The sequence below is a fragment of the Podarcis bocagei genome (genome assembly GCF_964188305.1).
Source record: "Podarcis bocagei genome assembly, chromosome: 3".
NCBI classification, from domain to species: Eukaryota; Metazoa; Chordata; class Lepidosauria; order Squamata; family Lacertidae; genus Podarcis; species Podarcis bocagei.
The window spans coordinates 80,006,078-80,026,955 of NC_138127.1; positions in this window are offsets into that span (position 1 = coordinate 80,006,078).

Below are 20,878 nucleotides of genomic sequence, written 5' to 3' on the forward strand. Positions count from 1 at the left end.
CAAAACATCTGGAGGGCCGAGGTTGAGGAAGCCTGCTCTAGGGTCTTTCCTAGTGTTGTATCCAATGTTGTCGCCTTCCTCTCCTCCCCACCTGCCCTTGAAATCTGCTCAAGGGGTTTTGGGGGACTCTCCAAAGCATATTTTGGAGGCACCCAGGGGAGTGGGGCTGCAGGGGAAAGTAGATGAAGGAGACGTTCTCTTCCATGAGAACAAGTCCACCTTTGCAACACTGGATCCCACTCCAACCAATTCATTCATTCATTAGCTATAATAAACCTGCCCCACCAGGGGCTCTCTATCGTTCATTTGTTCATTTAGTCATTTAGCCTTATGCCAAGTCATGCCATTGGTTCATCAAACCCAGTGCTGTCTGCACTGACCAGCAGAAGCTCTCCAGCATTTCAGGAAGGAGTCTCCTCCAGCCTTACCTGGAGACCCTAGGAATTGAATTTGAGACCTGCATGGAAAGCACATGCTCAATCATTGAGCAATACCACCAAACATCTGTCTGTTCAGGATATGGGATGAGGTGCTATTTAAGGCTGTCTTCTATTCCCAACTCATCTACGAAGCTTCATAACTGACTTTGTCCAATTTAGGGCTCACCATTTATTTATTTTTTATTTACTCACAGAAGGAAGTCTGGATGAGCCCTTGCGGCCAAACCTACCTCACAGGGTTGTTGTGTGGATAACACAAAATAACTGCATGTATTTTACCCTTCGAATCCTGAATGAAAGCCAGTATACAAGTGGGATTAATAAAGGCGTAATCCCACATTACAATATTGCCTGTGTGGATTTGAGAGACAGACCTTGAAACCTGGACTCTCTTGAAATGACTACATATTTCCAGTGCTGAGATCTGATGTGTCTGTCCTCGTGAGAGCATGTTCCTTAGATTTATAACCATTATCAAGAATGTGGTCATTGTCACAGAATGTCATTGCAGCCAAATAATTATTCTTCTAAATGCTCCCTAGGAAGTGCCACCCAGAGACATGCAGCTTGGATCCAATTAAACATATGGGGCTCGCAGTTCAGATTTAATTAAATTATTTCTCATTTTACATAAATGAAATTTCCAGCCATAACGAGTCAAGTGATTATTTTTATGTGGCAGGTCATTATCTGCACATTTAGGGCTGGATTCTGTCCCTAGTTTAAACAAAACAAAAAAAAGACCTGTTCCTGGAAATGTAGAAGTTGAAATCTGCAATAAAGAATAATAATAATAGCATGACCTGTTTTAGACCTCTGGGGATGCTGTAGTCATTTGCTGTCTATTTTGGTTTAAATCAGCAAAGGTTATGTTATGGCTCCTCCAGTGAATCATAAAATGTAAGTGCGAGCAAAAGTCTGCACCCTTCTTTATGCTGGAGATGTTCCAGATGAGACTTTGGAACCTGTCTAGTACTGAATTCGGTTTGAAGCAAAATCTAGAGCAGGATATGGTTCGCCCAGAGAAGGTCCAAGGGTTCAATCCCTGCCATCCACAGTTTAAATGATTAGGGAGGAGGTGACGTGTCAGACCTCTGCTTAAGACCACCGGGGGGGGGGGCAGGGAGGTGGGACACTGTCGGTCAAAGTGCCCAAGAGACCTGTTGTCTCTCGTAGGGTTCTTCACTGCTGGTGTCCATGTTAATGTGTGGCTATTAGGGGCTGGAGTCATCTGCACAGGCAATTGCATCGTGTCCTTACTCCTTAGTAATTGTATGATATCCTCTTTAGACAATCCACACATGAAGGAATTATCGTTGTGATATAAGATGTGGCAAGGGGAGTCTTCTCTGGGTTTGGTATTCAGACTGCTGTCCTGTGTTTTCAACTAAGGGCAGGGTTTGCTGATATAATTTGGTTTAAATTCTACACAGTGATAAAAACTTACTAAAAAAGGGTGGGGGGGGGTTGCAAAGAGCTCTGAAGGGATCACTCCAAATTTGAATACATGGGAAATAAAATGTTAAATGCATTTCAGTGCAAGTTTGCATTCTCAGATTGATTTATTTCTGATGTAACTGTAGACATTTCGATGTCTTTTTTTTAAAAAAATGTTGCTTTTTAAAAAAATAGTAAGTAGTTTCTCAGTAACCAGTTTACTGAGTATTCCTCCTCATTTGTTTTAGAGAGATCAGTTGATTTGGGTTATTCAATGAGCATTCATTCTGATTGTTTGTGGGGAGGTTAGATAATGGGGCATCAAAGCAAGAGATTTCCCAAATCTTCAAGTGCATTTTCCTGCCACTTTCCTCATTGCAATATATATATATATATATATTCCTTTGAGGAGGTGAGCTGGTTGAATAAACCTCCCAATCAATGATAATTGCACAACCTGAATTTGCCAGGATGTGACTGAACCCCACTCAAAGTAGCAGCAGTCTGGAAGTGTCCTAAGTAAGCCCGTGGAACCCTTAAAATTTGCATTCTCATAAATAGATAGGTTGTTGTGTTTTTTTTAAAAAACACCAAAACAAATAGTGATGCAGACCAAAGAACATAAGAACCTACTAGATCAGGCAATGGCTCACCTAGTCCAGCATCTTCTCTCACAGCGGCCAACCAGGACCGAAGCTCAACAGTTTCTTCCTTCTTCCAGTTTCCAGCAGCTGTATTTCTGCTCTCACTGTGGAGGCAGAGCTTCAGCCATCCATGTGCTTTTTATCAAGTTTAACTATACGGCTCATCAGAGTCCAGGCAAGCCACCTCTTAATACATCCCTAAAAGGTGAGAAAGTGTCAGCCTGTGACCAAGAGTATTGCACCTTCTTTTCCATTGCTTTAATCAACGCTCACAAGTGCAAACTGTATTTGCCAGACACTTTGAAGTATAGTGAGCATACTATAGCCAGCAGATGCCCAATCTATTTTGTATTTTAATTAAAATAATCCCAGTATTGGGTTTTCAGCCATTTCAAAAATGAAAGGGGGTCTTAGAGAGACCAAAAAAAACCCTCTACTTCATTGTTGACAGTGCAAAGGAACAGGAAATTAAAATTAATAGTAACTCACAGGAGTGCTCAGATATAAATTATAATACTATTGAAATTTAGTGCATGCCCATATATTTTGAAATGACCCATTTCTCTGCTTGATTGATGAACAATCTGCAAAACTCCTAATTGGGTAGTTATTGAAATTAATGGCAGGTGTTTCTTAGAGGGTCTCTAAGGATTCCTTGTAACACATTTTTCATGGTGTGTTTACTTTGGCCTTTTGCAAAGACAAGCTGCAGTGACTTGTTTTAATTATTTGGCAGCTTTATATCATAACTTTCAGGGGCATTAAGGCAAGGCCTCAACCCTGGGTCTTTGCTTCAGCCTCGGGATCTGTTGTCCTTCCTTTTAAAAAACTAAAAAAAATGATTGCATCCTTTGCTTGTACATCACATCTGGGTACACTATAAAGTACAGTACTGATAAGACCCCAGCCACCTTAATATTTCATGGATAAGAATTTCATTCAAGTTTCTGTCATGTATCAGAGTCCTTTCAGTGGCTGGAATAGATGGACCGTGGACCTGATCCATCAGAGCTCTCATCACAGGCCCCTAAAGATGGTAGCCATGGTGGCAGGAATATAAAAGACCTCTCTGAGCCTCTCTGATGCTCTGCCACCAAAGGAGCCTCTTCAAGTACAAGTACAAGGAAGGTGGTTAAAGCCAGAAATAGGGAACCTGTGGCCCTGAAGATGTTGATGGACTGTAGCTCCCATCATCCCTGACCATTGGCCATGCTGGCTGGGGCTGGTGGGAGTTGGAGTCCCACAATATCTGAAGGTCCACCAGTTTCCTCAGCCGTGATCAAATAGTGATGAAGGAAAGATTATTGCAGTACGATTCAGTTTCCTAACTCTTTCCTCTTATCTTCAATCCTCTGTATTGGCTAAATGTCTTAAAATATAATACTGAAGAAGAAAGATTCCTGCCATCTTCCACCTACCTCTGTCACTGCCTGTTTCCTGCAGTTATTTTCCTACCCCCAGCAAGGTAAGATAAAGCTGAAAATAATTCACCCAGGAGGAATGGGGTGGTGGGGTGGTACAGTCGAGTTTTCCCAAAATCAATTATGGCAGGCAAAGCCATTAAGAAGCAGATGGAACATTGCTCCTGCTACAATTTCTGTAAAAATGTAACCATTTCCCATAAAGCTATTGAAGACTAGCAACTGTTTGAAATCTAAGAAACAGGCCCTTTTATATTAATGAGAAGTTTGCTTGAATCACGGAACTATTCTTCCACTCACCGCTCTTGTAATTGTGAGTAAATATAGACTTTCAAAGGAGTCCATCTTTGCTTTATGCGGTGGAGGGAAACGAGGGAGTTCAACAGCCCTGCTTTCAGATGGTTCAGCCCCCCTCTGTGTTGCGAAGCAAAATGTCATCACGCCACATTCACATATGCTTTCCAGAGCAATCTGCTTGCTGGCAGTAAACCTCAGAAAACCCCTGTAAATGGGTCACTTGTTCTGAGTTGTCATTGTGAATCAGGACAAAAATTACTGGGGCTCCCGGCCAGATGATGAAAAGGTGCATTTTGTACAGATGATTGCATTAGTCGTTTTTTGGACGAGGGCTCTGAGAAGCTTCAGAATGTAGGGCATTCATCATCAGCAAGCTGCAAGAAGCAGAAAGGATCAGGATTGTATAACCACCAGCAGACCGTATTTTAAAATATATTGCAACACAGCTGAGTATTATTTCCTTCATAAGATCCTTGATTTTTGGTCATATGGGATTAAGTGCATGAGAAGAGCCACTCAGGGTCTCCTATGCCTCCTAAGAGACTCTATCTGAATATATGTGTATGAAAGAAAAGAGTTACTTAGCCTCAATTCACTCCATATATTTAAAGTACTGTTATAAGTTTTGGGATCCAGAGTCTGTGGGTGCAAGTCACCCATCAATGCAAGAATGAGTAAAAGTTAGAATTCATCAAGGTTTGATTAATTTGGGGGCCAGAGTCTGTGGCTGCAAGTCACCCATAAATCCCGGAATGAGTAAAATTTAGAATTAATCAAGGTTTGATTACACTGAGCCAAACATGGAAACCCCTGGGTTTAGTTTATGTTAATGAGCCAGGCCAGTTTGGCAGAGCTAGCTGGATGGGAGTCATTGGAAGAACAAAGGCCAATGATGGCCAGTTGTTAATCTATCAAGGAAGCCATCAAGAAGGCGGAGAGGTACCAGACGAAGAGCGAGGAGCCTTTCCTCCGGTTGTGTGTTGGTGGGCAGGGACCAAATGAGGTTAGGATTTCAGGGTGGATGAAGTAAGTTGGGGGGGCGGGTTGGTTTGGCAAGTGGGAGGAAGTGAGGTCAGAGCACCACATGGTTTGGCTGGGGCAAAGGGACACTGACAACGTGGCTGATTTCTCTGTTTGAAAGACCCAAGCCTGTTGCACCTACTGGAGAAGCAAAGGGGTACAATGTTGTGCACCCTTCCATCCTAGGCTCAGGTTGTATGTATGTGTAAATATATCTGAAGACACCACAGACTCCGCTGTGCCTCGTTTTTCCAAAGGGAAATACAGACCCTGGTAAGCATGCCTGCAACTCATAGAATCTCACACCGCTCAGAGACTGGGGTGGCACGTAACAGTGCTATGATACTATCTTAAGCAGTCATGATTCCAGCAAAGAATTCTGGGAGCTGCAGTTTCTTCAGGGTGCTGAGAGTTGTTAGGAGAACCCTATTCCCAGAGTGGTTTAACAATCAATCCCTCTTTGCAGGGATCTCTGGAAATTGTAGCTCTGGGAGGGCAATAGTGGCCTCCTAACAACTTTCAACAACCCTTAACAAAACTACAGTTCCCATTGTCCTGCAACCAGGAATGGCGCAGTGATGTGGGAGTCAGCTTTCTCAGTGGTGGTTCACTTAATGTGGTTCACACACATGAGTTTTCATAAGTTGGTTACTCAGTTGATAACAGAAAGCTGAATGTATGGACAGACTCTGTTAACAAGGCTTCTATGTGACGTCACAAAGAAGTTCCAGCTGTGGTGTTTGACCCTGGGTGGCTTGTAGATCCATGTAGTAGTAGTAGTAGCAGCAGCAGTAATAATAATAATAATAATAATAATTTATTATTATACCCCACCCATCTGCCTGGGTTTCCCCAACCACTCTGGGTGGCTCCCAACAGAATATTAAAAGCACAATAAAAAATCAGGCATTAAAAACTTCCTCTAAACAAGTTCACCACTTGCTATTGCAGTCTTCATGAGTGAGCTAACTGCAGTTGTAAATATATTCAGGAGCAGGGTGGAGGGGAGCCCATTACAAGACTGGCCCTACCACCAGGTAGATGAGGCACCTGCCTAAGGCTTTGGGAATGATGGGTTGTATCCTACACTGCACAAGAGGAGCTCCACTCATGCAGTGGGACTTCCTTTTCCTCTTCTCTCCTCCACAGGCCCCCAATCTGCTCCACTGTGTCCCTCCACTCTGTGGAGCCAATTTTGATGATGCAATTGGGCTGCAGGGAAAGGAGAGGAAGCTGTTGTGTGAATGGATCGGCAGTGATGGATATAGACCTCTGTATATTGACATGCAGAGGGGCCATTTGTTGCTCAACCTCAGGCAGCAAAATTATAGGCCAGGTCTGCCTTTGACGAGAAGTTCACCAGCCTGTTAATGAGCAAGCTGTGCTTCATTAAATCCAGCCTCTCACCGAGCAGTTGCAAGTTTTCGTTATCCACCCATACGTATGTGGTTGCACATATCCACACACACTTTGAGGGACCATGCATCCTCCTTTACAGAGGACAGTCCTCTATTTGATGACTGCATCTGTCATGGATGCTTTAGCAGGGGGGGTTGGACTAAATGACCATTGGTATCCTTTCCAACTCTACAATTCTACGATTCTACTTAAAAGTAGAGAGCTATGGAAAGTGTGAATCTCAGGGACCTTGAGATTGCCCATCACAAGTAGCTCAGTTTACTGAACAGCTACAAAGACCAGCAACCTTCCACAGTATAGCGAGATATATTGTATGATAGAAATAATAGTTAGCAATTATTTCTAAGTGTGCATTTTAGACATGGAAATTGCACATGCAAATGTTATGCAAATCAGTATCACTTTTGGTCCTCTTTTATTTGGTGATGTGTGTGAGAGGAAGGGTGTGTTTAAACAAATGCTAGTCCTAGAGAACATTTCAGCCTGAACTATTTTGCTCTGTCTCATTACCCGTGTTTGGAAAAGGCTAAGACTTTGATAAACATCAGTGGTGTGTCTGAGGCGGATGGGTTTGTGGCACTGCTCTCCATTCATTGGTCCACTGCACATGAAAGCTTACTGATGACACAAATAGGAGGCACTATCTCTCCTCTGTGCTGGCAAATGCGATCAACTATAGATCTTTTTCTCTCCTCTCTGCTACCGCCTTGGCCAGATTGCAGATTTCTCTATGTAATATATATGGTTTTCTGCTTCTTTTAAACATCACTTCTAGCTGGGAAGGAAGTAACATGGCATGGGCTTTGTGGCATTTCAGGGACAACGCACCTTTTTCGCCTTTAGGATTTGTAAAGAAAACAGTGATAATGATTGAATAGGAGTGAGTCTTCCCTTAGGACTCTCCTTGCTCTGATTCCATATGTGTATCAAAATAATAATAATAATTCCACACTAATGTAATAGAAGGGAATTACCATTGTTATGGAGGAAAATCTTGTTCGTGCTCTTCAAAAAAAGGTACCAAAACCTATTTATTTATTTATTTATTCTATTTTTCATATTTGAAAAAGGCCACCAAACCACATTATAAAGACAGTCTCCTCCCTCACAAAAAGAAAATGATTGCACAGGAGGAGGGTGGAAAAGTAAACTCTTAGTTACAGTGACTTTGTACTTTTGATTTTTACTATCTGTAGTTCTAAGAGGCCTTCTTTATATTATCCCAGGTTTGTATCCAACTAAATCACACCCTGAGTTAGGTGCATTGAAATCAATAGGCATGGCTAACTTACCGGTAAGTCGACTGAAGGTTTGGGGAAGTGTCCGGGGTATTTTAAGGAAAGGGCTTTTAACAGTGCTGTGCTATTTTTACTATCTGTATTTTAATAATTTGTTGTCATATTGTTTTAATTCTATTATAGTTCAATTAAGTTTTATCCTTAACATGTTAGATTTCTGTATTTCATGTGTGTTGTTTTAATTTGTATAAGTCACTTTGTGTGGGAAAAGGTGGGAGAAGAAGAAGAAGAAGAAGAAGAAGAAGAAGAAGAAGAAGAAGAAGAGCAAGACGCAACCCCGTGCCAGTTTTGTGTAAGCTGCTTGGAGCTTTTTGCTGATTCCCAGTGACAGTCATGTGAGACCTTGACATCTTGGATGCTGATAACCTTAGAAGGAAAAACCATTCCATCAGCATAATGAGATGTTAAGGAACACACACAAAAAGACAACAGCTATGATGCCAAAATGTGGAATCATTTTTAGTATTTTATATTTTGTATTTGTTGTTTCACATTGTATCTTCCTTGTTTTGTATTGCAATCTGCTCTTAAGCATTGTTTTAATAGAAAAAAGAGCTATAAATATTAAGTATAATATAAGAATGACATTATTGAACTGCTTCAGAAAGCAAGTACTGGAATGTGTCAGGGTGCATAAACCCTGCTGAAGGTGCATAAACCCTGCAGAAAACTGCTGAAGGCGCAAGGGCTCCAGTTACACTTCCTCCTGAACATATTTGGTAATCAATTATGCTTTTCGTGTTGCAGTGTGAGCCCTTTGGAATCAACTGACATCTAAAATTCCGCAAGCACCTAGCATAATGGTGTCTATGCACCTGGTGTTTACCTTTTTTGTTTAAAAAGGCTTTGCCTGAGGTGTGACCTAGTTGTTTCTTCCTATCACACATATTCCCCCCCCCATTGGAGGATTTGTAGCGTTGCATCACAAATCCTGCATTTGCAAGAAGTCAGGGTGAGGAAGAGGAACATAAAAAAGAAGGCAGGTGTCAGGGCTGCCACTCAGTCCCAGCTCACATAGGACCACGTTAGCCAGCGTTCAGGTTAAAAGAGTCTTTATTGGATTACAGCTTCCATTTCCAAACTGCAATATGCAGCCCTACTTCTTCTAGGTCAGACCGGCGAAGACCCGTCTGAGTCTCCGCCTCTAGCACACCAGCTTAATACCCTAGCCTTGCTCCACCTCCTGCGCCTTTCCCTCCGTCTCTGGGTCCTTCTGCCCCCCGGGGTCTCCTTTTTCCTACTCTCTTCTGACGCGGACCCCCCTGACCCTTCCGCCTCCTTGCGGCGGGCTTTGGGACCTGGTTCACTCTCTGGGCTGCTTACTGCGCCAGCTTCCGCTATATTTGAACTTGGCGCGCGCGCCCAACTCTCAACCTTCCTCTTGATCGTTTCGTCGCTCCCCGAGGTGGGCGTGACTACTCCTGACTCATGCCCTCCCTCCTTCTGAAAGCCTCCGGAACCCGATATCTGGTCCCCTTTCTCCCCGCTGCTCCCGGCTGGGTACGTGGGTCCCGATCTCCAACTGCTGCTCTCTGATTCCTCTCTGGACCCTTCTTCCTGGGGTGTCCCCCTGCTTTCCCCCCTTGCTCTGACCGCTGGCGCTCCCTTCTGGGAATCCTCGGACTCACTGGATAAGCTCGGCGATCTCGGTTCGTCATCCCCACTCATCTTTCCTTCGTATTCCTCCCCCTCGCTCTCTGTCTCCTCCCTTCTCTGCGTCTCTGCTCCTGAACCCCTGACATCCATCCCCCCCTCGAAGCCCCCCCTTCCCCCCTCCCCACTTTCAAGGGTGGTTGCAGGGTGCTCCATCATCACAGGAGTGAATGCCGGATACAGTTCGCTCCTCGTTGCTGGCCGCCAACTGAAGACCTCCGAGTCTTCCTCCTCGCGTTCGTCAACGGTGAGCTGCTCCGCCTCCATTTCAGTGCCGCCGTGCTCGAAACCGAGATCCTCCCCGCACACGTCCATGTCAGTCTCTGCGTCGGTCGCTTGACCTGGCATCTCCAGCCACCTCCGGCGCCACTGCTCCTCTGGCCGATCGTCCCACCAATACGAGGTGTCGGACGCCGAACCCTCCGGTGACCCCTCTGGGGAATGTGTGCGCTGTGCGGGCTCCCCGTCCGAGTCGAAGCCATGGAACGTGCTGGAGGAAAGTGTGGGCGTGAACAACCAGTCGTCGAAGAAGCCTGCTGGCATGGGTCTGTGTGGGAAAAGGGCATGAAACTCGTCCTTGAGCAGGGGTTCCTCCAAAGCGTAGTCTGGCACCCAGCTATTAGCACTAGCCCAGGTGCCCTCTCTGGCTAGGAGGTATTCCACTCCGTCTTCCCCCCATCTGGAGTCCAAAATCTCCGTGACTTCGTTGATGGGGTCCTGCTGTGGCAATCTTCCCGCCTCCGACCGCTCCTGAGACGGACTCGGTGCTGTTCCTGGCTCCTGGAACCTGTGAGGTGTCCTGTAGGGAGTGAGCACCGACCTGTGGAACACCGGATGCATCCTGGAACCCTCCGGGAGCACCAGCCTGAAAGCTACTGGGTTGATCTGCGCTTCGACTTGGTATGGACCGAGTTGCTTGTGCCCCAACTTCTTTTTGGCTAACGATCTGGTCGGCACTGCGTGGGCTGCCAACCAGACCCAGTCTCCCACTCGGATCTCTTCGCCAACCCGCCTGTGCTTGTCCGCTTGCACCTTGTATGCGCGCTTCGCTAGCTCCAGCTGCCGTCGGAGTTGATCGTGGACCTCCTGCAACTCAGACGCGAAAGCGTCCGCCGTCTGCGGTTCCCCTTCCCCCACTCTGTCCAGTCCCGGGAAGGTTCTGGGATTCCTCCCATTGTTGGCGAAGAACGGTGTCACCCCCGTGGACACGTGCTTCGTGTTGTTGTAGGCGAACTCGGCGAGCGGCAGGTAATCCACCCACGTCGCAGGCTGTTGATTGGCATAGCATCTCAGGTACTGCTGCATGATGGCATTGACCCTCTCCGCTTGCCCGTTGGTCTGCGGGTGTCTCGCTGATGTCAGGTTGATTTTGACGTTCAGGAAGCCCATCAGCTTCTGCCAGAAATTCGAGATGAACTGGCGACCGCGGTCGGACAGTATAGACCGCGGCAGCCCGTGCACTTTGAACACGTGATCTATGAACAGTTTGGCTGTTTGTTCTGCCGTGGCCACCTTCGCACACGGTATGAAGTGTGCCATCTTGGTGAACAAGTCCACCACCACTAGTACAGCCGTCTTGCCTCTCGAGCTGGGTAGATCCGTGACAAAGTCCAGGGCCACCCTCTCCCACGGTTCAAACGGCGTTTGCAGCGGTTCGAGCAGTCCCGCCAGTGGTTTGTGCACCGGCTTGGCCCTCTGGCAGGTGTCGCACCTCGCGACGTAGTCCGCGACTTCCCCTCTCAGTCTGGGCCACCAAAAGTCCCTTGCGACTAATTCCACCGTTTTTTCCGTGCCAAAGTGCCCGGCCGTGGGTGCGTCGTGCAACTGCTGCAGTACCTTGGCGCGAAGTTCATCTCCCGGCACGTAGATGGCCCCTTTACGTAAGAGCAAGCCGTCCCGTATCTGGAACTCGTCTCTCTTCGCCGTGCCCTTGTGCACCTCGGCCATCTTCGCCTGCGCGAATGAGTCGTCCTGCAACGCCCGCCGCACCGCATCCAGGTCAACTGTGGCTGAAGCGCACGCCCACGCTGTTGGCGCGAAGATGTGCATGGCTGCCGCTGGCGTCGCCTCTTCGAGGTATTGCGGTTTTCGGGACAGTGCATCCGCCATGATGTTGGTGTCGCCTGGGACGTACTCTATTCGGAAATCGAAGTCAGCAAAGAACTCCGCCCAACGTATCTGCCTCTGGTTCAGGAACTTCGCCGTGCGCCAGTGCTCCAGATTCTTGTGGTCCGTGCAGACCTGCACCGTGTGCTTGGCGCCGATCAGGAAGTGCCTCCACGCCTTGAAGGCTGCATGAATGGCAAGCAACTCCCTGTCCCAGATGGTGTAGTTCTGCTCCGACTTGCTGAGCTTTCTGGAGTAGAACGCTCCCGGTCTCCAGACCCCCTGTGGGTCCCTCTGCAGCAGGACAGCTCCCACTGCTCTATCGGACGCGTCTGTCTCTACCCGCATCGGTCTGCTGGGGTCGATATGCAGCAGTTGCTCCTCTGACGCGAAGAGACGCTTGAGTGCCTGAAAGGACTGCTCTGCCTGCTCCGTCCAGACGAATTTCTTTTTCTTGGAGCTTAGCGTGTCCGTAATAGCCGCCGTCTGCATCGCGAACCCTTTGATAAACTTGCGATAGAAGTTGGCGAAGCCGACAAACCGCTGGACCTCCTTCCGGTTGCGCGGGCTCTTCCAATCCAACACCGCTCGCACCTTGGCGCTGTCCATGGCTAGCCCCTTGTCCGACAACTTGTAACCCAAGAAATCCACCTCCGTCGTGTCGAACTGGCACTTCTCCAGTTTGGCGTACAGTCTATGCTGCTGCAACCTCTCCAGCACCTCCCGAACGTCTTGGTCATGCGCTTGCTGCGACTCGGAGAATATCAGGATGTCATCCAGAAAGCAGACGCACTTCTTGTAGAGGAGTCCCGCCAACACATGATGCATGAAAGCTTGAAAACAGTGAGAACCGTTTTGCAATCCGAACGGCATCACTCTGTACTCGTAGGTGCCCAGAGGCGTGAACATGGCTGTCTTCCACTCATCGCCCTCCCTCATGCGGATGAGATTGTACGCCCCTCGCAGGTCCAACTTGGTAAACACGCGTCCCTTGCGCACCGTCGCCAGTAGGTCGTCAATCCTGGGCATGGGGAAATCAGAGGGCTTGGTCATCTTGTTCAAGAGGCGAAAATCCACCACCAGCCTCTTTTGGGGCGTGTCCTTCTTCTTCACAAAGAAAACAGGACTGCCCCCTACTGCCCTGGACTCCCGGATGAAACCGCGCTCCAAATTGTGATCTATGAACTGTTTGAGTTCCTGTAGTTCATCCTCAGACATGGAATACAGCCTCCCCTTCGGTAGCGTCGCCCCTGGTAGGAGGTCAATCTTGCAGTCATATTGCCTGTGCGGTGGTAACTTGTCTGCCTCCTTCTCGCAGAAGACCTCCAGAAAGTCTGCGTATTTGTGGGGGACTGCTTGCAACGTTCCCAACTGCAGTTGTGATTCCTCCTCTTCTCCCTCCTGTCCGGGCAGGATGCAGTGTTCTGCGCAGTAAGAGGAGCCGAAGATCAGCTGTCGCTGGTACCAAGCCAGTGTCGGACTGTGCCTGTCCAGCCAACTCATGCCCAACACAATTGGTGTGTCCGACAGTCGTGTGACGTTAAAACTGATGACTTCCCTGTGGTTGCCAAGGCGCATCACCATTGGCGGCGTTTGCTTCACCACCTGCCCCCCCAGCAACTCTCTGCCATCCACTGTGACGACTTGCAGGGGCAGAGTGGCCGGTAATAGCTGTATAGCGTGCTGCTCCACAAAATCCTGTGCTATAAAGTCTGCGTTGCTTCCAGAATCCACAGAAAGCGGGACTTCGATAGTGACGCCATCGGGCAGCTGGAGAGATGCTGTGAGTTGCACTACTGGTTTGGGTGGGAGGGGGTCTGTGGGTTGCAAGATCGCTGGGGACTGCTTCAGTGATGCGTCTGGCTGGGCCCCAGTGCCTCTGTCTCCAGCCAGACATCGTCGTTTCCCTGCTGGTGTTCGCTGTGTTGCGTGGCCGCTTTCACCGTTGCGGAGGCTGCAGTGTGCTTGGAGCTCCTCTGGGGACACTCTTTCGCCAAGTGTTGAGAGCTGTCGCATATATAACACTTCCTGGTCCCTCTAGGAGGTTTAGTCTTGACTGCCGCCGGTGCAGGGGCTCTGGTAGCTGACTGAGCCCTGGCTCCTCCCACCTCCATAGGTTCCACTCCCCCTCCTGGCGGAGGTGTAGATTGCGCACGCGTAGCGTCCTTGGGAACGAAAGAGAAACTTCTCGCTGCTTCGCGCCCTCCACGTCCTTCGTCTCTGCACCATGGACGTTCTTCCAGCCTCACCCCCACAGTCAGCGCCCTTTGGACCACCTCCTGCGTGCTCCGGGGCCTCTCCCCCCTCGCAATTTCGTCTTTAACAGCACTGCTCAAACCCTCCCAGAATAGGTCTCTGACTGGGGGCGAATCCCGGTCCCATTCCAAGGCACTGACCAGCGCAAAAAAGCGGGCGTGATACTGGCGTACGCTCGCCCTCCCTTGTTTCAGTCCATGAATCTCCCGTCGGGCAAGATCCACGTCAATGGTAGATAAAAAGCACGCATCCATCGCTTTGATAAAGGCATCTGCATTCTGAAGTGCCGGATCTTTATCCCTCCACAAATTGCGTAGCCACGCTTTAGCATCCCCATGCAAATGGGATAGTATAAACCCCACTTTCTCTTCCTCATCCCTAAAGTCTTTCGCCAGCAGTTGCAGTGCGCACATTACGTCTGCTCGAAAATTGGGGTACTGTTGTAAATTCCCATCGAAGTGAGCCACAAGCCCTCCTGCTCTCCGTGCCAACCCAACCCCCTCCGGTCTGGGTCCTGGCTGCCCATGCTTAACCAATGCTTCAAACCTGGCGTGGAGATCTCTGTAGGCGGCTGCCGCATCCTCCTCCCTTTTCTTGGATGCCTGTACCTCCGCGTTCAATTGGGTCACTGCCTGTTGCAGCGCTGAAATTTTCTCTGCTTCCGTCATCTCTGCCAACCGTTGTGAGCTCGCTCCCAAACACCAATTTCCTCCTCTAGCTGCTTCTGCCTCCGCTGCGAGGTATCAGGTGTCCGAAGCTTAAATGAGACGGGTCTTACTGTCAGGGCTGCCACTCAGTCCCAGCTCACATAGGACCACGTTAGCCAGCGTTCAGGTTAAAAGAGTCTTTATTGGATTACAGCTTCCATTTCCAAACTGCAATATGCAGCCCTACTTCTTCTAGGTCAGACCGGCGAAGACCCGTCTGAGTCTCCGCCTCTAGCACACCAGCTTAATACCCTAGCCTTGCTCCACCTCCTGCGCCTTTCCCTCCGTCTCTGGGTCCTTCTGCCCCCCGGGGTCTCCTTTTTCCTACTCTCTTCTGACGCGGACCCCCCTGACCCTTCCGCCTCCTTGCGGCGGGCTTTGGGACCTGGTTCACTCTCTGGGCTGCTTACTGCGCCAGCTTCCGCTATATTTGAACTTGGCGCGCGCGCCCAACTCTCAACCTTCCTCTTGATCGTTTCGTCGCTCCCCGAGGTGGGCGTAACTACTCCTGACTCATGCCCTCCCTCCTTCTGAAAGCCTCCGGAACCCGATATCTGGTCCCCTTTCTCCCCGCTGCTCCCGGCTGGGTACGTGGGTCCCGATCTCCAACTGCTGCTCTCTGATTCCTCTCTGGACCCTTCTTCCTGGGGTGTCCCCCTGCTTTCCCCCCTTGCTCTGACCGCTGGCGCTCCCTTCTGGGAATCCTCGGACTCACTGGATAAGCTCGGCGATCTCGGTTCGTCATCCCCACTCATCTTTCCTTCGTATTCCTCCCCCTCGCTCTCTGTCTCCTCCCTTCTCTGCGTCTCTGCTCCTGAACCCCTGACAGCAGGTTTTAAAATGGCAATTTTAAACAGCATCAGAGGTTTGAAAAAGGGGTGAGGAAAAGTGATTTTAAACAATGGCAGAGGTGTGGGTAGGAGGTGGCATGGGGTTGTGTGTGTGTGTGTGTTTGTGTGTGACAATTTAAAACAAAGTTTCAGTACAGCAAGAAAATCCCTGCTGAGTTAGCTTCAAATATTCCATATTACCTAAATCAATAGGACTCAGAAGTCAAACCACTAGCCAAAGTATTTGACTTTCCTACAAAAGGCACGGCTGGTGTAACTCTGGTGTGCTGTTGTTTTTAATGTTCAGAGAATTATGCATGCACCCTCTGTAGCAAATGAAAGGGAAGTGCTTATCTCTTTCCACAAAGTCACTTTCTAGCTGTTGCTGTGCCTTTGCGAGAGATGGAAGAAGTATCTGATGGATGGATATCTACGGACAGAGGTGAACACTGTTTCTGTCAGACGGTTCAGCCAAGGTCAGCTGGGACTTATTAGGTGGGATTGCCATGGGCTGCTACATTAGCTGTGGAAAGGGGCTGCATACAGTGATCTTAACCTATTCAATCTCTGCGCCGCACAGTCTGCATAATACAGTGGACCAAAACCTAGTGATAACATAGAAGGGGAAGCAGAGAGCAGTACAGCAAACTTTTATTACTTTCAGCTGATAGCTACTGCAAACTTGCAGAGCAGAAGAGAGAGATTTCAGAGATACAAATTCAATTCCAAAATAGGAGAAAACACTAAAAATGGAAATTTGGAAACAGTAAAAAGCATAGTTTCCAAATGTAGGAATGGGTTTGTAAACATTTTATTTGTTCTTGGCAGCTGCGCTTAATTGGAATGATTCTTAATAATTTCCACACAAGACTAGTGAGTTGTTGTGATCATTCTTTTTTTTTTAAATGTTTTGCATGTGCTGTTATTGCTTTAAAATGTTTTTCATATTAATAATGGGTGTTTAGCTTGTTAAAATATACACAATGGTTTTAAGTGTGTGTGTGTGTGTGTGTGTGTGTGTGTGTGTGTGTGTGTGTGTGTATATATATATATATATATATCTGTTTTATAAATGCTGTGATATTGTACCGTAAATCACTTTGAGATGCCTCATGGGAAGGAATTACTAAATGAAATAAATTGTCATTATTATTACTATCATCTGGAAGATGAGAGGTCTATTGCTGGATCAGTTTAGTCCTTGTAGAGCTCTCTTGTTTGGGAGCTATCATGATGGTGCAAAGAATAAACTGGCCATAGATTCAAGGTTTTCAGTATTGCATGACATTCTTTTATTTCTGCATTAAGTATCAATGTACCATACTGGTTGTATCAGGTCCCTGATATATTAAGAAAATCAGAAACAGAGGAAGAAAACAGAAATGGGAGAACAGCTAAGGAGCAAGTGGTCAAATGTTTAGGTATTTGTAAATGCCCAACTTCCTTTAAAAATAAATAAATAATAATATAGTTCCAGGAATATTTCCATCTGTCTGCTCTGACCTCGGGAGGAAGTACAGTCAACAGGAACCCAAATGGACATTGTGCCCTTTGAATGACCTTTTAAAATGGCATCTCCATTCCCTGAGGGCTTGGCCAACTTGTGCAGCTCTGGTCGAGAAGTGGATGGGTAGCCAGGCATGAATAAGGCTTGCCAAACTGGTGAACTGTGTAAAAGCTTATGAGACATTTTGCCTCCTTCTTGACTGCACTGAGCTAGAGTACTCTTGTCTGACACGCTGCCTCGAGGATTGCTTCACACATGGGGAATATATGTGTGGTGGCTCAGAGCCTCGGAAACAAGTTTGCTTTGGCTAACACAGCAGCCCTGGGATGGCAGAGTGCAAAAAAATGATGGATGCCTCTCCCACAGTCTATAAAAAATAAACACCAGTTGCTTCTCTTAGACCAGCAATGGAACCTGACCAAAGGCCACAGCATTAGCAAAGGTAATAGGCAAAGGCAACAGATCTCTCATTGGCATTATCCACTTCTTTTGCACACGCACACAGATGCAGCTACAGGACCAAACCCAGGCTCCATCTGCACAATGCCTTTAAAATGTTATCCTCCTATCTTATAGAGTCATGACTTCCCACAAAGAATCCTGGGAACTTTAGTTTGTTAAGGTGGTAGCTCATAATTGGTGCTGTGCGGCTCCAGTAGATGCTATTGATAGTATAAGTTCTGAAAAATCTTTTATTGATATTTCCTTTTTCTCTAAAGTACTTTGCCCTCCAAACACAATAGCAGAAGGCAAAGGCGACAATCGAGTTGATAATACAGTGGAACCTTGTGTTATGTACCGTCCTCCTTGCGAACGCTACGGGTTACAAGCTCCGCTAACCTGGAAGTAGATGCCCCTTGTTGCGAACATTGCCCCAGGATGTGAGCAGAAGTCGCGTGCCAGCAGCGTGGCAGCAGCAGGAGGCACCATTAGCAAAAGCGTGCCTCATGTTACGAGCGGTTTTGGCTTAAGACCAGACCTCCGGAACGAGTTAAGTTCATAACCAGAGGTACCACTGTACATGGACATGCCCAGTTTAGAATGTTGACATATGTACCTGTTTGCTGAACCAGATGCCCGTTCTCTAATACTTCTTCCCTAGTACAGATTATAATCTGAGCTGGAGAAGAATTCCTCCCTACAGTATGTTCATACTTACCTGCCTGCTATTGCAGAGGGTGCCTCTGCATAGAGAGAGGGAAGTTTCTCTCCTCCTCCTCCTCCTCCTCCTCCTCCTCCTCCTCCTCCTCCTCCTCCCTTCCCCTGGTATGGCAGTGTTTCAGGAACCAGGAACTTTATTAACCAGGAAGTTAATAAACCACTATGCCATGCAATGTTCTATCTACAGCATAGGCCAATTTCCACCTTATGCATTTGTTTCAAAAATGCCTTCCAGTAATCCTATCAGCCACATGTGTCTGCTTTCCACATTCCTTTATTAGTGAACTATATGTGCCTTGCAATAATGCAGTCCCCAAGCCGAGCATGGCAAGGCACCGCATCTATTAGATTTCTAGTTCTTTTTCCATCCCTAAGGTGCAGAACCAAGTACCAATTTAGTCATCAAGCACTGAGTCATCTAGTAAATAATTCAACTCCCCATCTTCAGACACTGAAGTCAGTTGTCTAAACAAGCCAGTCTTTTTATGTCAAATGTGCAAACGTTGTCTAGGCAAGAGAGAGTGAGAGTACAAGGCGGCGGCAGGAGAATGGGAGAAGCAAGGTAGCCAGGAGAATACTAGGGAAAGGTCTCTCACATTTTTTAAAAAATGTGCCTTTGTTTGGAATCTAGGGCGATCTGAGAAGCTAAACAGTGATCATCAACTTGATTGGAGTAGGGAAATCAGAGAAGAGCATGTGAAGTTGCTTTTCACCCCTCCTCTAGGAATGAAAAGCTCCTGATTTTTGGACTTATATGCCCAGTGGCATGCTACAGAATCTGAGCAGGATTTACAGGAATGATACTTTTCCCGAATGGAAGAAAGCTCAAGTAGGAATAATTGGGACAATAGGGAGTTATTAGCAACCACCCATGCATATTCTCCTATTGGTGTTTTAAGAAAGGGTTTTCTGGTGTGTGTGTGTTTCTTGTGGCTGATTAGCTCTTTTCCCTGTGTAAAGGTCAGAGGGGGCAGGGTTTCTGTTGAGGCAGGGGATTAGCTGTGGGAGGAGCTTATCAGAGTTTGTAGGGCAGCAGTTGAAGAAGGAGCAAAAAGGGTTTTCTGGTGTGTGTGTGTTTCTTGTGGCTGATTAGCTCTTTTCCCTGTGTAAAGGTCAGAGGGGGCAGGGTTCTGTTGAGGCAGGGGATTAGCTGTGGGAGGAGCTTATCAGAGTTTGTAGGGCAGCAGTTGAAGAAGGAGCAAAAAGGGTTTTCTGGTGTGTGTGTGTTTCTTGTGGCTGATTAGCTCTTTTCCCTGTGTAAAGGTCAGAGGGGGCAGGGTTCTGTTGAGGCAGGGGATTAGCTGTGGGAGGAGCTTATCAGAGTTTGTAGGGCAGCAGTTGAAGAAGGAGCAAAAAGGGTTTTCTGGTGTGTGTGTGTTTCTTGTGGCTGATTAGCTCTTTTCCCTGTGTAAAGGTCAGAGGGGGCAGGGTTCTGTTGAGGCAGGGGATTAGCTGTGGGAGGAGCTTATCAGAGTTTGTAGGGCAGCAGTTGAAGAAGGAGCAAAAAGGGTTTTCTGGTGTGTGTGTGTTTCTTGTGGCTGATTAGCTCTTTTCCCTGTGTAAAGGTCAGAGGGGGCAGGGTTCTGTTGAGGCAGGGGATTAGCTGTGGGAGGAGCTTATCAGAGTTTGTAGGGCAGCGGCGCGCGCCTAGCGGCGCGCGCAGTTATATCCATCTTTTAGATTTAGGGGAGCTAGTCTCAAACGTTTGTTGGGGGAGACCTAGGTTTTTTTTTTGTGGGCGAAGTTATTTGTCCTGTCTTCAAGCTTTTTATGATGGAGGACCTCTGTAGCCACCCCCAACAACACGATCTCAAGCTGGAAGGGGAGGGAACAGCTGCAGTCGCCTGCGATTCCTGCGCAATGTTTGCCATCTTGCCAAAGGTTGCAGGCAGCTTCACCTGCAGCAATTGCATGTTGATTGCCCTTTTAAAAGACAAAGTCCAGCAACTGGAGGAACGTGTAGCTACGCTCCAAAGAATTAGAGAGCTGGAGCTCTTCTTGGAAGCAACAGAGCACACCGTCCCCACCAAGGAGGAGACAGGGGACTCCCCTGAGAAGGAGGCTAGTTCATCAACACAGGAGCCACATATATGGAGAAACGTGACTCAAAGAAGTAGGAGGCCCAGGGTTCACTCTGATTGTTTAGAAATACACAATCACTTTGAGGTCCTCTCCCCTAGCATGGAAGACGAAGAGCAGACTCCATTTGAGGATCTCTCCCTCATTACAGTCGATCAGGTATATGAAGACGAGCAGCAAAGTCAGTCCTCAGGGAATGTGCAGGCGACCTTGGAACGGACAGCTCACGGAAGAACCCCGACCAAACCCAAGAGGAGGCGTGTAGTGGTGATAGGGGATTCCCTACTGAGGGGAACAGAAGCAGTGATCTGTGGGCCTGACAAGATGTCTCGGGAAGTGTGCTGTCTCCCCGGGGCTAAGATCCAAGATGTAACTGAACGACTGCAAGGAATCATAAAACCCACTGACAAATACCCCTTCCTCTTGGTTCATGTGGGAACCAATGACACTGCAAGCAATAGCCTCCAGAAGATCAAAAGAGACTACGAGGCTCTCGGCAGGAAATTGAAGCAACTAAATGCACAAATTGTCATCTCGTCTGTCCTCCCAGTTGAACGACGTGGCCCAGGGAGAGAGGGGAAAATAGTGGAAGTGAACAGCTGG